The 17,945-nt window shown below is 35.1% G+C and overlaps 1 protein-coding gene across 3 annotated transcripts in view; it reads right to left on the reverse strand.

Annotated features, from left to right (window-relative positions):
• The window catches only part of LOC136030856 (monocarboxylate transporter 3-like), a 120,128-nt gene that overhangs the window by 20,097 nt on the left and 82,086 nt on the right, over positions 1–17,945 (reverse strand). The window lies entirely within an intron of this gene.

A 17,945-nucleotide genomic window follows, 5' to 3' on the forward strand; every position in this document is an offset into this window, starting at 1 on the left:
AATCTAGCATTTGATCCAGAGTAAATTACACAGTAAACCACTGATTTTAGTATAATTTCAGTGGGAACGTACATTCAGTCAGTTTAGTCTAAGATTTAATCCAGGACAAATTCTATTGTAATCTTTCCCACTATCAGTGGGAGAGGTACGTTCACACCGGTCAACCTATAATTTGATCTAGAGTAAATTACACAGTGAACCACAAACTTTTGCATATTTTAGCTGGGAAGATACATTCAGGGAGCTCAGTCTAAAATTTGATCCAGGACAAATAGTATTGGAAACTTTCCTGCTTTCAGTGGGAGAGGTACATTCACACCGGTTAATCTAGAATTTGATCCAGAGTAAATTACACAATAAACCACAAACTTTTTACATTTTCAGTTCCTCTGTATTCTTCAAATAAGAAGTTGACTGGAGAAGAAATACAGTAGAGGCAAAAAAGATACAAAAACAGTCTGAAGGCACCTTTGTATCCTACTGCTCATCATCTCTTTTTAACTCTCTCGTTGTCGCTAAACGTATATAACACGCAGGAAAAAGATCATGGCCTTTGCTTAGTTGGAATAGCAGGACAAAAATCATGGGAAATCAGACGGGAAAGTCAGCGAAACCTGACATCATATCCCAGAGGAGCCACTTTTCAAAAGATGTGTATGTCTTCATTCATCACACGAAAATGTTTGTTTTTTTTAGTTTTTCAGTTTTTTTTAGTTTTTTTATTAGTTTTTAGTTTTTTTTGTAGTTTTTACATTTTTTTAAGCCAAGGTTCGAACCTGGAACCTCTTGAACCTAGAACTTGGAATATAACGCCTTACCAACTCAGCTACATCGGCTTGAATACATTCGTTTTTGAATTGGTATATGATGAAATAATTCAGACGTCATATGCGGACAAACACGACGTCACTCGACAGACAGACAGACAACTTATTTAAAAATTTGTCTTTGAACGATTTTCTTAAATAGTTTTAATGACGTCATCGTTATAACAAACATGACGACAACTAACTTCATGACGACATGATGACATGACGTCACTCGACAGATAGACAGACAGACAGACAACTTATTTTTATATCGGATCTTAAGATGGGTGATCGGATCTTAATGAAACTTGATGTATAGAAAGATCTTATGTCTGAGATGCTCCATTTTAGTTTGAATCGGATCCGGGGACATAAGGTGTTGGAGGGGGAAACAGAAATCTTGGAAACCGGAAATCTTGGAAAACGCTTAGAGTGGAGAGATCGGGATGAAACTTGAAGGGAAGAATAAGCAGAAGCTCAAGGTACATGATTGACATAGTTGGAACGGATCCGCTCTCTTTGGGAGGGATTGGAGGATTTCCAGTGCTTTCGTGAGTTCGGTGCTTCTGGACGTGCTAGGACGATGAAAATTTGTAGGCGTGTCAGTGACCTGCACAAATTGACTTGATAGCAGTCTTTTTCCCGATTCGACCATCTGGGGGGTATTTTATTATTTTAAAAACTACGTAGATATCGTTATACAAAATGAAGTAACTATCACGTTTTACTTAATTTGCTGACTCTATCGTCATTCATTCAAAACTCGAGATACTTCTTTCGACCCCTTTCTCTCATCCGATTTGCCTCAAAATTTGTATACAACTTTGCTTTACCTAACATTTTCATATTCGATATGTTTGAATCTCAAAATGCTTAGTTACTCAATAAGTTTGTTTGTTACTTCAGATGTGAATAGACAATCTGAAGTCAATTGTTCGGGCACTATAAATTATTAAAATTGCAGTTTTTTTGGGCTTAAAAATTTTGTCTAATGTTTTTTTGTGTATTAGTTAAAACTATCGTTGATTAAGTAAATTTAATAATAAAATAATTAATCTATATATCTATATCCTAGCTGTTGGGGTGGGGCTTCGCGCCACCCCAACACCTAGTTGGTGGGGCGCTTCGCGCCCCCAAGCCCCCCCCCGCGCGCGTAAGTCGTTACGCGCCATTGTAGCTGTGTCCCTGTGTCCCACCTGTGAATAGAGATAGATATAAATATATATTTTTAACTACGTAAAACATGCGAATATACAACATTCTTCGCTGTCCCATTGTCTGTGCATGTAAATAGCATTTATATTCCCTGTGTCCCGGTCGTCATTTGTGTCCTGGTGTCCCAGTTTGTAATTTCTCTTTGAGTGTCCCGGTCGTCATTTATATTCCCTGTGTCCCAATATCCCGGTCGTCATTTGTGTCCCGGTGTCCCGGTCTGTAATTTCTATTCAAACAATCCCTGTGTCTCAGTCGTCAATTATATATCCCGCCTGTGCCCCCGGCGTCCCCGTTGTAGTTGTGTCCCTGTGTCCCGGTCGTCATTTATATTCCCGGTCGTGATTTGTGTCCGGGTGTCCCAGTCTGTAATTTTTCTTTGAGGTTCCCGGTCGTCATTTATATTCCCTCTGTGTCGGTCGTCATTTGTGTCCCGGTCTGTAATTTATCTTTGAGTGTTTTTTCTTTTTAGTTTTTTTTAGTTTTTTACATTTTTTCAGTTTTTTTTTCTTCTTTATTTTTCAGCGTCACTATGAAGTACATATCGCCGAACCTTTGTTTTTTAACTTAAATCTGGTAGGCATTGATGACCTTATCCAAGTCAAAATCCCAAACCCAATCATCATCGCTATCATTTTCAGTTTTGATATGTTTTGACTCTCGCTTTCCAGGTGGATTTTCATCTAACTGCGCGGTTTTGCGTTCTTTAGCCGCAAGCCTGTTTTCTTGCTGTTCTTGTGATTCCTCGGCATGCTTTCTTTTCTTACTTTCTCTATCAGCTGCAAGCCTGTTTTCTTGCTGTTCTTGTGATTCCTCGGCACGCTTTCTTTTCTTACTTTCTCTATCAGCAGCAAGTTTTTTGGCATAGACTCTTTGAGCAGCTTCCTCGGCTGTTGCCATTGTAGGTTCTTCAGTCATTTTACAATTAAACATTTTTCCGTGAACGCATGTCTTAAATATCTTTAATGACGCCACCGTCATAGCAAAAATGACGACAACTAACTTCATGACGTCAGTCAACACAGAAACATGACGTCACCTGACAGACAGACACACAGACAGACAACTTATTTTTATATATATAGATAGATATAGAAATAAGTTGTTTGTTTCTGTGTCTGTCGACTGACGACATCTTTGTGTGTCGACTGACGTCACGTTTGTCGACTGACGTCATTATAAGGATTGAGCTGTATGTCGTCAAGAAATTGTTTGTCAACTGATGAAATTACAGACCGGGACACCGGGACACAAATGACGACCGGTATACAGGGAATTTAAATGACGACCGGGACACTCAAAGAGAAATTACAGACTGGGACACGCAAATTTTTGACTCTTTCTCTTAACTCTACATTTTAAAACAGTAAAAAACTTTAGCGTAAAGAGCGGGGCATTGAGAAGGAAAAGTCCCTTTCATATACTGAGTAATTTCTGATCGTTTTAAGTTTTAATGTCGTTCCTTACTTTCACTTAAAAAAACTTGTTTTTTTGTTGTTTAATTGTAGATAGGAGCTTGAAACTTCTACAGTAGGATAGGTATCCCAGTTTATAATTTTTCTTTGAGTGTCCCGGTCGTCATTTATATTCCCTGTGTCCCGGTGTCTCGGTCGTCATTTGTGTCTCGGTCTGTAATTTCTCTTCGAACATTCCCTGTGTCCCGGTCGTCATTTATATATCCCCCCTGTGCCCCCGGCGTCCCCGTTGTAGTTGTGTCCCTGTGTCCCGGTCATCATTTATATTCCCTGTGTCCCGGTCGTTATTTATATTCCCTGTGTCCCGGTCGCTATTTGTGTCCCAGTGTCCCAGTCTGTAATTTCTCTTTGAGTGTCCCGGTCGTCATTTAAATTCCCTGTATACCGGTCGTCATTTGTGTCCCGGTGTCCCGGTCTGTAATTTCATCAGTTGACAAACATTTCTTGACGACATACAGCTCAATCCTTATAATGACGTCAGTCGACAAACGTGACGTCAGTCGACACACAAAGATGTCGTCAGTCGACAGACACAGAAACAAACAACTTATTTCTATATCTATCTATATATATATAAAAATAAGTTGTCTGTCTGTGGATGTGTGGATGGATGTGTGGATGGATGTGTCAGGTGACGTCACCTGAAAAAACTGGATTAGGTGACGTCAAAACTGAAAAAACTAAAAAAAGGCAAAAACTACAAAAAAAAACTAAAAACTAATAAAAAAAATAAAAAAGCTAAAAAACTAAAAAAACTATAAAGGTAAAAACCAATAAAAAACTAAAAAAAAAACTGAAAAAACTAAAAAAAGGCAAAAACTACAAAAAAAACTAAAAACTAATAAAAAAAGTAAAAAAGCTAAAAAACTAAAAAAACTAAAAAAACTAAAAAAAGGTAAAAAACTAAAAAAAATAAAAAATAAAAAAAAACTAAAAAAAAGGAAAAAACTGAAAAATAAGCTAAAATAAAGGTAAAAACCAATAAAAAACTAAAAAAAAAAAGGAAAAAACTAATAAATGACGACACTCAAAGAGAAAGCGACCAGGACAAAAAACTAAAAAAAAAGGCAAAAACTACAAAAAAACTAAAAACTAATAAAAAAAATAAAAAAGCTAAAAAACTAAAAAAACTAAAAAAAGGTAAAAAACTAAAAAAACTAAAAACTAAAAAAAAACTAAAAAAGGTAAAAACTAAAAGAACTAAAAAAGAAAAAAATAAATGACGACACTCAAAGAGAAAGCGACCAGGACAAAAGGAATGTTCGATTAGCAATCAACAAAGCACCGGGACACAGGGAGTATAAATGACGACCAGGACACAAGTAAAAAAAAAAATTAACAAAACTAAAAAGAAGGTAAAAACTACAAAAAAACTAAAAAGAAAAAAAAACTAAAAACTAATAAAAAAACTAAAAAATCTAAAAATCTAAATAAACTAAAAAAGAAAAAAAAAGGAAAAAAATAAAGGAGAAAAACAAAACTAAAAAACGAATGTATATACAGACCGGTACACCGGGATACAAATGACGACCGGGACACAGGGAATATAAATAACGACCGGGACACAGGGACACAACTACAACGGGGACACCGGGGGAAACAGGGGGATATAAATGACGACCGGGACAAAAAAACTAAAAAGAAATAAAAACTAAAAACTAATAAAAAAAACTAAAAAATCTAAAAATCTAAATAAGCTAAAAAAGAAAAAAAAAGGAAAAAAATAAAGGAGAAAAACAAAACTAAAAAACGAATGTATATACAGACCGGGACACCGGGATACAAATGATGACCGGGACGCGGGACACAGGGAATATAAATGACGACCGGGACACAGGGACACAACTACAACGGGGACACCGGGGGAAACAGGGGGATAACCTGACAATCTATTTATATGCAAAGACAATGGGACAGCAAAGAATGTTGTATATTCGCAAGTTTTACGTAGTTAAAACCATATATATATATATATATCTATATTCACAGGTGGGACATAGGGACACAACTACAATGGCGCGTAACTAATATTGCGCGTAACGACTTACGCGCGCGGGGGGGCTTGGGGGGTGCGCGAAGCGCCCCCACCAACTAGGTGTTGGGGTGGCGCGAAGCGCCACCCCAACAGCTAGTATATATATAAAAATAAGTTGTCTGTCTGTGTGTCTGTCTGTCAGGTGACGTCATGTTTCTGTGTCGACTGACGTCATGAAGTTAGTTGTCGTCATTTTTGCTATGACGGTGGCGTCATTAAAGATATTTAAGACATGCGTTCACGGAAAAATGTTTAATTGTAAAATGACTGAAGAACCTACAATGGCAACAGCCGAGGAAGCTGCTCAAAGAGTCTATGTCAAAAAACTTGCTGCTGATAGAGAAAGTAAGAAAAGAAAGCGTGCCGAGGAATCACAAGAACAGCAAGAAAACAGGCTTGCAGCTGATAGAGAAAGTAAGAAAAGAAAGCATGCCGAGGAATCACAAGAACAGCAAGAAAACAGGCTTGCGGCTAAAGAACGCAAAACCGCGCAGTTAGATGAAAATCCACCTGGAAAGCGAGAGTCAAAACTTTTCAAAACTGAAAATGATAGCGATGATGATTGGGTTTGTGATTTTGACTTGGATAAGGTCATCAATGCCTACCAGATTTAAGTTAAAAAACAAAGGTTCGGCGATATGTACTTCATAGTGACGCTGAAAAATAAAGAAGAAAAAAAAAACTGAAAAAATGTAAAAAACTAAAAAAAACTAAAAAGAAAAAACACTCAAAGATAAATTACAGACCGGGACACAAATGACGACCGACACAGAGGGAATATAAATGACGACCGGGAACCTCAAAGAAAAATTACAGACTGGGACACCCGGACACAAATCACGACCGGGAATATAAATGACGACCGGGACACAGGGACACAACTACAACGGGGACGCCGGGGGCACAGGCGGGATATATAATTGACGACTGAGACACAGGGATTGTTTGAATAGAAATTACAGACCGGGACACCGGGACACAAATGACGACCGGGACACTGGGACACAGGGAATATAAATGACGACCGGGACACTCAAAGAGAAATTACAAACTGGGACACCAGGACACAAATGACGACCGGGACACAGGGAATATAAATGCTATTTACATGCACAGACAATGGGACAGCGAAGAATGTTGTATATTCGCATGTTTTACGTAGTTAAAAATATATATTTATATCTATCTCTATTCACAGGTGGGACACAGGGACACAGCTACAATGGCGCGTAACGACTTACGCGCGCGGGGGGGCTTGGGGGCGCGAAGCGCCCCACCAACTAGGTGTTGGGGTGGCGCGAAGCCCCACCCCAACAGCTAGGATATAGATATATAGATTAATTATTTTATTATTAAATTTACTTAATCAACGATAGTTTTAACTAATACACAAAAAAACATTAGACAAAATTTTTAAGCCCAAAAAACTGCAATTTTAATAATTTATAGTGCCCGAACAATTGACTTCAGATTGTCTATTCACATCTGAAGTAACAAACAAACTTATTGAGTAACTAAGCATTTTGAGATTCAAACATATCGAATATAAAAATGTTAGGTAAAGCAAAGTTGTATACAAATTTTGAGGCAAATCGGATGAGAGAAAGGGGTCGAAAGAAGTATCTCGAGTTTTGAATGAATGACGATAGAGTCAGCAAATTAAGTAAAACGTGATAGTTACTTCATTTTGTATAACGATATCTACGTAGTTTTTAAAATAATAAAATACCCCCCAGATGGTCGAATCGGGAAAAAGACTGCTATCAAGTCAATTTGTGCAGGTCACTGACACGCCTACAAATTTTCATCGTCCTAGCACGTCCAGAAGCACCGAACTCACGAAAGCACTGGAAATCCCCCAATCTCTCCCAAAGAGAGCGGATCCGTTCCAACTATGTCAATCATGTACCTTGAGCTTCTGCTTATTCTTCCCATCAAGTTTCATCCCGATCTCTCCACTCTAAGCGTTTTCCAAGATTTCCGGTTTCCAAGATTTCTGTTTCCCCCTCCAACACCTTATGTCCCCGGATCCGATTCAAACTAAAAATGGAGCATCTCAGACATAAGATCTTTCTATACATCAAGTTTCATTAAGATCCGATCACCCATCTTAAGATCCGATATAAAAATAAGTTGTCTGTCTGTCTGTCTATCTGTCGAGTGACGTCATGTCATCATGTCGTCATGAAGTTAGTTGTCGTCATGTTTGTTATAACGATGACGTCATTAAAACTATTTAAGAAAATCGTCCAAAGACAAATTTTTAAATAAGTTGTCTGTCTGTCTGTCGAGTGACGTCGTGTTTGTCCGCATATGACGTCTGAATTATTTCATCATATACCAATTCAAAAACGAATGTATTCAAGCCGATGTAGCTGAGTTGGTAAGGCGTTATGTTCCAAGTTCTAGGTTCAAGAGGTTCCAGGTTCGAACCTTGGCTTAAAAAAAATGTAAAAACTACAAAAAAAAACTAAAAACTAATAAAAAAACTAAAAAAAATGAAAAACTAAAAAAAACAAACATTTTCGTGTGATGAATGAAGACATACACATCTTTTGAAAAGTGGCTCCTCTGGGATATGATGTCAGGTTTCGCTGACTTTCCTGTCTGATTTCCCATGATTTTTGTCCTGCTATTCCAACTAAGCAAAGGCCATGATCTTTTTCCTGCGTGTTATATACGTTTAGCGACAACGAGAGAGTTAAAAAGAGATGATGAGCAGTAGGATACAAAGGTGCCTTCAGACTGTTTCTGTATCTTTTTTGCCTCTACTGTATTTCTTCTCCAGTCAACTTCTTATTTGAAGAATACAGAGGATGCAAAGGTAATCCTCAACCTACTAAAAGATGAAACAGCCTAAAGTAAAACAAAAAACCTTGAAACCCCCTTAAAATGTTGTTAGATCGAAACAAAGAACAAACCATTAGAATTCCCTTCTCCGAAAACACATTAAAAGAAACCTACAGTCCCTTGTCTTGAATCATAATATAAACTGGTATCATAAAGATAATACAACTTACTTATATTTTGAATGGTTGCTTTTCTAACATATGATATCGTTTACGAATCACTTTGCTGCCTTCCTGGGGTTTATTCTTTGCTAGATACAGTTAGATTCAGCAAAAATAAAGCCGAAAGATTTTTCTTAAATGAATCCTAGTTATCACGATTGCGCCATGTGGAGGCAACAGTAAAGACCAAACCACGGCCCATCTAAAGACCTATACTAACGGCCCATCAGTTTTTTTTTTCGAGTAAAAACAACTGTGCTGCTTAGTAAAGATAAAAATTGACCATAAAGTGACATTTAAATAAATTGACATTAAAAAATTGACATTAAATGTAAAAAAAAATTGACATTAAATGTCAATAAAATTGACATTTAAATAAAAGCGTTTTCTAAGAAAAAGTTTATGATTAATATCGACTTTTGTTTGTAATTTACAATGCAGCGGAAAGTTCAGAAAAAACAATTTAGTGACATTTCAAGATACTTCAAGGAATGAGGTAACACAATCATTCAAATACGACATAATACCCGAGAGAAAACACTTCTAGAACATGCGTTTGTTGTATCATTTGTTTTTGAATATGAAGTTTTTTTTATTGAAAAGAGGTTCTGAGGGATCTATTTATCATTTTATATCATGAAAAAATCTATTGGTCATCTTAAAATTTCTATTCTGTCATTTCGACCCTTTTTGGACAAGAATTGACATATCAAGATCTATGACTAGAGAAGACAATTTTACTTCAAATGAGCCTTTCTCCTAATATTCTACGACCAATGGTTTATTATGGTTACTGCCGTGAAAAACACCCAGCAAAAGCAGACATTAGTGATTTGGATGACAAAAAAGTGATTTTCCTTGTTAACACAATGGGAGACTGTAGTATTCACAAAATTAACATCCATGATTTAATAGAATGGTCACCTCTTGATTTACCAGACCACTATTTTATTAAAACCATAAGGCTTTAGAACCCTTAAATCATACAACTGAGCTTTAAACTCAAAGGTAGCAAACTAACAGGAGATCACAAAATAATATTATTACTTGAAAATACAATTGAAGAAGCTCCACTCAAGAATCGTATCATGGTGTGGCTTTTTAAAAGTAGGCTTAAACCTATAAAACCCGTATGGTAGCAATGCGAGTGCTTAACCCTTACAGACGCAAGATTAAAAGAATTCAAAACTCCTTGCTATGACAAAATTCCGAAATTTTTGAACATTCGACTTGATGAAGACACAAAGGCCAAACTCGCCTAGTGATGAGAATTTTGGCTTATCTCTTAATAGGTTGCAGCTACAGCTGCAACCATGATTGCTATGGGCTAAAGTTTGTGATATAACACGGGGACAACATAGAAAGCTGTTTAATGGCTTCTTCTAAAGGAAACTACTACATCTAGTATCTTTTGTACTTAACAAAGTACAATATTTGAATTAAAATCATTTTCTGACAGAAAAAACAACATTTTCGTGTGATCAATGACGACATAAACAAGTATCATCTGAAAAGTCGCTACTCAGGAGTACGATTTCATGATTGATTGACTTTGCTGCCTGTCTTTTGCTCTTTTGACTTTGATTGACTTTGATTGACTTTGATTGACTTTGATTGACTTTGATTGACATTGATTGACTTTGCTCTCCTGTTATTCTTTTCTTACTATTCCAACTAAGAAAAGACCATTTTTTTGCATACGTTTATTAATAAGGAAGTTAAAAAGAAATGGGCAGAACATTTTGAGAATTTGTTAAACAATGATAGATCACAGGAAGATATAGAAAAAATTTGAAAGCTATAACACTTTAGATGAGTAGTAAGACGTGCATGCATAAAGATTCGGAACCTTCCCTATAAGGTAACAAATTATGTTTAGGAGGAACAAAGGTGCCTCCAGATTGTTTTTGTATCTTTTTTCTTCTATAGAACCATTACGTCATGGAGTTGGGCGATGGGCTATAGGACCATTAAATTAAGGGAAATGTGCTTCAGAATCATTAAATTATATAAAAGATCTTTCCACTCAAAGGTAGCAAACTAACAAGAGGCCGCAAAACAATGCTCTCCCGGCTGCAGCAGTAGTTAGAAACCTAGTAAGAGACGCTCTCGTCCCATGCTGAGAGATTCAATAACCGATAACTCTTCAAAATAGTGTCAGATCGAAACACAAAATAGACTATTAGAATCATCTTGTCTGAAACTCCTATACAGGAAACTTATAGTCTCTTGGCTTGAATAACAAAGAAAATAAGTTGGCTTGAAAATCAAGAAGTGGCTTGAACTATGATATTCTGAATCGACGGCATTCTATTTTTTTCCTCCGTAGCTAGCAGAGTTACTGGAAAATAGAATTGAAGAAGGTCAACTCATGAATGATATCATGGTACAGCCTTTTGAAAAGTAAGCTTAAACCTAAGAACCCCATATGGTAACAATACGAGTACTTAAACCTTACAGATGCAAGATCAAAATAACTCAAAGCCCCCTACCCTAGCAATGTTCCGAAATTATTGAACGTTCCGCTTGATGAAGACACAAAGCTCAAAAAAACCTTGTGACTAGAAGTTCTGAGCGCCAGGTGGTTTTCTTACGAGTAGGATTATAAATTTTAAACATGGGGTAACAGTACTTCGCAACTAAAAAGTATGAATATTAACAAAGCCGGAAACTGAGCTTACGCACTTATGGGAAGGGAAAACTCTCTGCATTGTTCTTGGTAAAGGGACCATAAAGTTTGAAATGCACGTCTATTTTCTGGATCTCGATCTTCTTCTAGATAAGCTACGAGATTCATCATCTCTAGATCTTCGAGAAGTTTTTCTTCCAGACTTTCGAGACTTTTTATTTCGTGATTTTCGTGACCTCTTATCATTCAAACTTCCAGAACTTCTTTCTTTATGTTTTTTTCCTTCTCTGGTTTCATGGGGTTTAACTCCATTAGGCTCCTTTTCCAGCCGTTTAAAATACTTAACGAAAGCTTTTAGATCCCATTGACTATTGCCTTGAAACTTTTTCTGAATTCTTTTCTTTGCTTTTTTAGATTGTTCATCTGTCGTCCTGTTCTCTGTTACAATACTGTAAAGTTTGTATACATCTTTTGCGTTAATGGTGCCACTATTGCTAACATCAAATGCCCTGAAAACATATTCTTTTTCTTGTTCTAAAAGTAAACCATACAGCCCCTTAAACTCTTCCGTATCAAATACATGGTTCTTATCTAAATCAAATGTAGAAAGAACATGTCTCATTAGTAAACTTTCTTTGAGCTTAAATCCTACTATTACTTCTGAAATCGTAAGATCTCCACTTTTGGTTATATCCATATTTTTGTAGGCATCTAGACTTTCATCAGATTGGAAGCTGTCAAACGCTTGGTCTAAAGCATTTTTAACTTCTTCAATGTCATAATTGTTTTCTGCTTCTAACTTCTTGATCATAGAGAGGCTGAAATTAGTTGTTGGAAGAAAACCAGCATACTTCGAACAGTAATTGTTCTTTTCTATTTTTTCTTCATAATATTCAATTTTTTTCTTCATGGCGGCAATAGCAATATCTGTCAGACATCTACTGACCTTTCCATAAAGATATTCTAGTATCTTCATTTTCTTTTGTTATATTTGAAGAATATTGTATGAAATGACGTAACGTGTCAATTGAAGCAAAAGGAAAATCAAACCAATTTGAAAATTTTCAGGTATTTTTCTGGTTTGAATAAAAAAATTAAAATCGTTGCTCAGACACTACAAATGTTTTTGCAGTTTGCAGTTAAGAAATTACTTTATTTAAAATTTTAAGGAATTATTCTAGTTTCAGTCGACAAATGTTACTGCATTTACGTGTTACTGCATAAATGTTACAGCATTAACCAAAAAGTTACTGCATTTTACATAACTATGTCTACATGCTTCTTATGTACAAGATCTTTGTATAAATGTTGATTTTATTTTAAATATTTTTTTTATTTACAAAAGCACGTAGATGTGACAAATCCCTATGTTAATAACATGAGCTACTACAGTGTTATAGAAAATGAAGTTTTTCATATAAAATGATTTTATTAAAAAAAAAAATTAATTACAAAAGTTTTATAATGAGATCAATTTCCTTTAAAATCAGTCATTAAACAACTCTCTACATTGTTCCAGCGCTAAGCTATCTCAGGAGAAAAAGAAAGAAAAAAAAGAACAAAAGATGCCGTATACGCACATTTGTAAAAACATATTATTGAATATTTTAGTTATTATGAGCTAAAGCTTGTTATTTATTATACTAATATAATCACTAAAGCATAATATTAACTATTTTAAAATTCTGTCCTCAAAACCCTGCTTAGATAGCTCGTCGCATTTCTACTCCAGAGGTCATAGGTTCAATTTCAGCCACATAGAATTCGTACGCATTTGTCAATTTAAAGTCTAAACAAAACTTCTATGAATAACTAATATATAAGATCTCTTGACTGACACCATTTATGATGAACTTTATCGATCCTTTATGTAATAAATAAAAAAAACTAATTTTTTTAGCTGAAAGTAAGGAGCGACATTAAAACTTAAAACGAACAGAAATTACTCCGTATATAAAATGGGTTGTCCCCTCCGCAATCCCTCGCTCTTTACGCTAAAGCTTTTAATTGTTTGAAAAAGTAGAATTGTGGCAAAAAGTCAAACTTTAGCGTAAAGAGCGAGGGATTGCGGAGGGGACAACCCATTTCATATACGGAGTAATTTCTGTTCGTTTTAAGTTTCAATGTCGCTCCTTACTTTCAGCTAAAAAAATTAGTTTTTTTATTTAATTTCTGAACATTTTTGAATTAATGCATGTTTGGTTTTGGCTCTCCGCACATGAATTATTAAAATGAAATTTGTATATTAATTCTTTTTTTGGCTACATGGCTTTCTCTTAGTTTTGATCAGACGATTTTGAGAAATAAGGGGTGGAGAAGGAGGCCTAGTTGCCCTCCAATTTCTCGGTTACTTAAAACGGCAACTAGAACTTTTAATTTTTAACGAACGTTTTTATTAATAAAAATATACGTAACTTAAGAGTTAACTTACGTAACAAACTTTCATAACCTTATATTTTTATTATGTATACGAGGGGGTTTGTACCCTCGTTAATACCTCGCTCTTTACACTAAATCGTAAGTTTTGTCCCAATTCTTTAAGAATGACCCCTGAATCAGAAAGGCCGTAGAATAAATAGTTGAAATTACTAAAAATACTTTAGCATAAAGAGCAAGGTATTTATCTCCTCCTAAATACCTCGCTCTTTATGCTAAAGTATTTTTAGAACCCCTCGTATGCGTAATAATCTCTGTTCGTTTAAAGTTTCAATGCTACTTCTTCCTTTCATTTGAAAAAACGTTTTCATGTTTAATTTCATTGTTTTCTTATAGTAATGCTAGAGAATCCTGCGCCCTTTTCATTGAATTTTTCTTCCCCCATGACAGATTCCTCCAAGGAAAGATCCTCCAAAATAGCCCCCTCTCTTCAGCCCCACCCCCAAACAAAATAAAATCCCCCTGAAAACGTCTGTACACTTCCCAATAACCATTACTATATGTAAACACTGGTCAAAGTTTGTAACTTGCAGCCCCTCCCCCAGGGATTGTGGGGGAGTAAGTCATCCCCAAAGACATAGTTATTATGGTTTTCGACTATGTTGAACAAAATGGCTATCTCAAAATTTTGATCTGTTGACTTTGGGAAAAAAATGAGCGTGGGAGGGGGCCTAGATGCCCTCCAATTTTTTTGGTCACTTAAAAAGGGCATTAGAACTTTTCATTTCCGTTAGAATGAGCCCTCTTGCGACATTTTAGGACCACTTGGTCGATACGATGACCCCTGGGAAAAAAAACAACAAAAAAACAAACAAATAAACACGCACCCGTGATTTGTCTTCTGGCAAAAAATACAAAATTCCACATTTTTGTAGATAGGAGCTTGAAACTTCTACAGTAGGGTTCTCTGATTCGCTGAATCTGATGGTGTCATTTTCGTTAAGATCCTACGACTCTTAGGGGGTGTTTCCCCCTATTTTCCTAAATAAGGCAAATTTTCTCAGGCTCGTAACTTTTGATGGGTAAGACTAAACTTGATGAAACTTATATATTTAAAATAAGCACTAAAATGCAATTCTTTTGATGTAGCTATTGATATCAAAATTCAATTTTTTAGAGTTTTGGTTACTATTGAGCCGGGTCGCTCCTTACTACAGTTCGTTACCACGAACTGTTTGATTGAGGCCATATCTTTTGAATGAAAAGGCCTACCGATAAAATGATGTACCGAGTCAATTAAATCAGACAAAAAACGAAACTAATTTTAAAATTTTCAGGCCTTTTTCCGGTTTGAATTAAAAAATTAATGCTATTGCTCCGACACCATAAATATTTTTGCAGTTTATATAATAACTTCATAATGAGCTGAAAACTTACATAAAAAAATTGATTTTTTTTCAATGGAAATATAAGTCAACGGTTACAGAGAAGTTCAGACTTTAGAAGACTTTAGGAGTTATGCCAAATAAAGTTTGGTTCCAGGAGACAATTATAACTTTGAACTGAGAAATTATTTAAAATTTTCAGGAATTACTGTAGTTTCTATTCACAAATCGAATTTTTAGTAAAGATTCTAAAGGAATTACTGCATTTTACATAACTATATCTACATGCTTTGTATGATTTCAAAAACACTATTCTGATTTTCGTCTGCAATATGACGTGAATAGCCTTTGCTACAACAGAGTTATAGAAAAATATAGTTTTTCGTAACAAATTGATTCTATTTGAAAAAAAACTATTTTGTTTTTAATTTCAAAAAGCACTAGATTAGCACTTTACTTTAACATGAGCCATTAAACAGCTCTATACTATGGTCCTGTGAGCAGCTATCTGCGGAGAAAAAGAAACGAAGATGCCGGCAATGCAGATATCGTAGTTTAACCACTCTTATTGATTTTCAAACCAATATATTTTCCTTGTTATTCAAGCCAAGGGACAGTTAGTTTCTTAAATAGGGGGTATTGGACAAGGCGGTTCTAATAGTGTGTGTTTTTTTTATCTGACTTTACTTTAAGAGTTACGGGCTATTTGCTTTTAATACTGGACGTGATCGTCTCTTACTAGGTTGCTAGATACCGCTGTAACTCGGATAGGTTACTGTGGCTATTGTTCGTCTTTTAATGTTTAACCTTTTAAAATTATCTGTACTGATAATTTACATAGCTGTAAAAGCCTATATTATAGGTAAGTTGCCTATCCAAGTAAGTATAGGCAAGAGTTCGTTCTTTATTACAAATTTTCTACTTTTTCTTACGTTGAGCTTGCTCAGAAGAAACAATGTCACTGTCTAAGCTAAGTATTCCAGGACCCCGTTAATAAAAATAGCCACGCGTTGAGTAGTTAGAACCTAATAAGAAACAAAACTATTTTTTTAATTTTCAGGTTTTCTTGTATTGAATAAAAAAATTAAAATTATTGCTAAGATACCATGAATATTTTTGCAGTTTGCATTTAGATAAAATTATTTTATGTAAAATTTTCAAGAATTATTCAAGTTTCAGTTGACAATTCAGATTTTTGGTTAAAGCCCCACTAAAAATACAGCATTTAACATAACTATATCTACATACTTTTTATAATGGTAAAATTTCTTTGTATAGATATTGATCTTATTTTGAACCAAGGCTACTACTATTAATGAATATTTCAGTTACTATGAGCCAAGTTTCGTTCTTTATTATAATAATAGTATACTTCATTTTTCGATCTGATTCAAAAAGCAATTTTAACATTTTCAGGTTTTTACTGTATTGAATGAAAAATTAAAATTATTACTCAGACACCATAGATATTTTGGCAGTTAGTATTTAGATAAGATTATATTATGCAGAATTTTCAAGAATTATTCAAGTTTCAGTTGACAATTCAGATGTTTGGTTACCCCCTCCCAAAAAAAAGCAGCATTTAAAATAACTATCTACATGCTTTTCATAATGGTAAAATTTCTTCGTAGAAATATTGATCTTATTTTAAACCAAGGCTACTACTATTGATGAATATTAAAGCTACTATGAGCTAAGATTCGTTCTTTATTATGATTAAATAAAAAAACTAGTTTTTTAACTGAAAGTAAGGAGCGACATTAAAACTTAAAACGAACAGAAATTACTCCGTAAATGAAATGGGTTTTCCCCTCCGCAATCCCTCGCTCTTTGCGCTACATTTTTAATTGTTTTAAAAATTAGAATTGTGGCAAAGAGTCAAACTTTAGCGTAAAGAGCGAGGGATTGCGGAAGGGACAACCCATTTCATATACGGAGTAATCTCTGTTCGTTTTAAGTTTTAATATCGCTCCTTACTTTCAGTTAAAAAAAAAATAGTTTTTTTATTTAATTTCTGAAGGTTTTTGAATTAATGCAAGTTTGATTTTGGCTCTCCGCACATAAATTATTAAAATGAAATTTGTATATTAATTCTTTTTTTGGCTGAATGGATTTCTCCTAGTTTTGATCAGACGATTTTGAGAAATAAAGGGTGGGGAAGGAAGCCTAGTTGCCCTCCAATTTGTCGGTTACTTAAAAAGGCAACTAGAACTTTTGATTTTTAACGAACGTTTTATTAGTAAAAAATATGCGTAACTTAAGAATTAACTTACGTAACAAAATTTTATATTCTTATATTTTTATTATGTATACGAGGGGGTTTATAACCTCGTTAATACGTCGCTCTTTATACTAAATCGTAAGTTTTGTCCCAATTCTTTATGAATGACCCCTGAATCAGAAAGGACGTAGAATAAATAGTTGAAATTACTAAAAATACTTTAGCACAAAGAGCGAGGTATTTATCTCCTCCTAAATACCTCGCTCTTTACGATAAAGTATTTTCAGAAGTACTTAGTCTCTGTTCGTTTTAAGTTTCAATGCTACTCCTTACTTTCAATTGAAAAAACGTTTTCATGTTTATTTTTTCATTGTTATTTTATAGTAATGCTAGAAAATCCTGCGCCCTTTTCATTGAATTTTTCTTCCCCCATGACATATTCCTCCAAAGAAAGATCCTCCCACATAGCCCCCTCCCTTCAAACCCACCCCTCCAAATCAAAAAAATCCCCCTGAAAACGTCTGTACACTTTCCAATAACCATTACTATATGTAAACACTTGTCAAAGTTTGTAACTTGCAGCCCCTCCCCCAGGGATTGTGGGGGAGTAAGTCATTCCCATAGACACAGTTATTATGGTTTTCGACAATGCGGAACAAAATGGCTATCTCAAAATTTTGATCCGTTGACTTTGGGAAAAAATGAGCGTGGGAGGGGGCCTAGGTGCCCTTCAGTTTTTTCGGTCACTTAAAAAGGGCACTAGAACTTTTCATTTCCATTAGAATGAGCCCT

Source organism: Artemia franciscana, chromosome 9 (assembly GCF_032884065.1).
Source record: "Artemia franciscana chromosome 9, ASM3288406v1, whole genome shotgun sequence".
Taxonomy (NCBI): Eukaryota; Metazoa; Arthropoda; class Branchiopoda; order Anostraca; family Artemiidae; genus Artemia; species Artemia franciscana.